This window comes from Narcine bancroftii, chromosome 12 (assembly GCF_036971445.1).
Source record: "Narcine bancroftii isolate sNarBan1 chromosome 12, sNarBan1.hap1, whole genome shotgun sequence".
Classification (NCBI taxonomy): domain Eukaryota; kingdom Metazoa; phylum Chordata; class Chondrichthyes; order Torpediniformes; family Narcinidae; genus Narcine; species Narcine bancroftii.
The window spans coordinates 65,390,195-65,391,900 of NC_091480.1; the positions used below are offsets into that span (position 1 = coordinate 65,390,195).

The 1,706-nt window shown below is 44.2% G+C and overlaps 1 long non-coding RNA gene across 1 annotated transcript; it reads left to right on the top strand.

Moving 5' to 3' along the window:
* The first annotated feature begins 321 nt into the window (after nucleotides 1–321).
* Nucleotides 322–1,487, top strand: LOC138746964 (uncharacterized). Its single transcript, XR_011347213.1, has 2 exons — nucleotides 322–883; nucleotides 1,269–1,487. It is a non-coding gene; the product is annotated as an uncharacterized lncRNA (long non-coding RNA).
* Nucleotides 1,488–1,706: the final 219 nt, after the last annotated feature.

The window sequence follows — 1,706 nt, forward strand, 5'->3', positions numbered from 1 at the left end:
GTTGCTCTCTCTCTACAGAATATGTGAAATGGTCACTCTCTCTCTCCTGAGTATGTGAAATAGTTGCTTTCTTTCTCTCCAGAATACATGAAATGATGACTCTCTCTCTCTCTCTCTGTCTGTACGTGAAAAGGTTGTTTTCTCTTTATCTCTCCCATCCCCCCTCTTTATCTCTCCTTCCAGGACTATGGAAATGGTCTCTCTCTCTCTCTCTCTCTCTCTCTCTCTCTCGCTATACGTGTATCTATTACTGTCACGACTACATTCCCCTTTCTTTCTCGTGAAACAAATTGAAAAGGTTGGTTCTTTCCTCTTCTCACTTTCTGTCTTGCTCTCTCTCTGCTTCTTGCACTCCCGCTTCCCCTCCCTTCACCTCCCCCACCACTCTCTCTGGGAATGTCAAATTTGTTGCCTTTTCTCTCTCTTTTACTCAAGAAGAATGTGGAAATGGTCCATTTCCCTCTTTACCCCTTCTTCCCTCTCACCTTTTCTCTGGGAATATGTGGAAATAATCTTTTTCTCTCGCCCTCTCAAAAAGAGGAGAGCTTCTGTGAGTGAAAGAGGAAATTGTCTCAGCGAAGCAGAAATTCCCTCCCCCTCTCTTGCTCGCTCGATCTCTCGACAATTGTTTAAGCTGCCATTCTCTGAGTCGAGCTCTCTCTCTCTCTCTCTCTCTCTCTCTCTCTCTCTCTCTCTCTCTGATTTTTATTTCTCTCACTTGCTTTCTTTCTGAAAATGTGGCATGATGGAAACTGTGAATATTTATTATCAATTCTTTGTAATATGTTATCTCTTTTTTATGGAGGCACAGTCGGTGTAGTGGTCAGCACAATGCTGTTACAGCACCAGCAATCACGACCGGGGTTTGAATCCCGTGCTGTCTGTAAGGAGTTTGCACATTCTCCCTGTGTTTCCGTGGGTTTTCCCCAGGGGCTCTGGTTTCCTCCCACCATTCGAAACGTACCGGAGGTTGTAGGTTAATGGGGTGTAAATTGGGCAGCGCGTGGGTTGAAAGGGCCTGTCATTGTGCTGTATGTCTAAATTTAAATTTTAAAGTTTAAATTTAAAATTGTCATATTTTTTCATGAAGTATCCGTTTGGCTACGAGTAAGAATTTCAGTGGATGTGAACTTTGTACAATGCGTACGACAATAAATTCATTATCATTACTCTCTCTTGTTCTCTTAGAATATGTGCAAATGGTTAATCTTCTTCCCTCTTTCTTTCTTGTTCTCTGGGTGTGGTGGTCCACCATCGGCCTACTGCAGGGGGCAATATCTGTACCTACAGGAGTGTAAGGAGACAGGACAACACCTGGCTGGCTGTCAATCAGTCAGCCTCAATGGATCAAGCCCCACCCAGTCGGGTGTCAATCACCCTCGGGATATAAGCCTGCGCCGGCCTCCCAAGGCCTCACTCAGAGTTACTGCAGCCACAGTTAACCTGGCTCTGTGGAAGTCTTTGTGGATTAAAGCCTGTGTACAGTCTTTATCTTTGTGTGTGTCTGATTCTGGCTAACAGTGCACCACACTGGGAGTACATTGGAATTGTCCTTGTCAAAGTTAATTACACTTTCTGTGAGAAATAGTAAAAGTGGTTGCTTTCTCTCTCTTCAGGAGGATGTAGAAATGGTCATTCTCTGTATATCTGTGGCTCTTCTCCCCTTCCCTTTTCTCAGGGAATGATAAAATGGCTTCTGTCTCTTT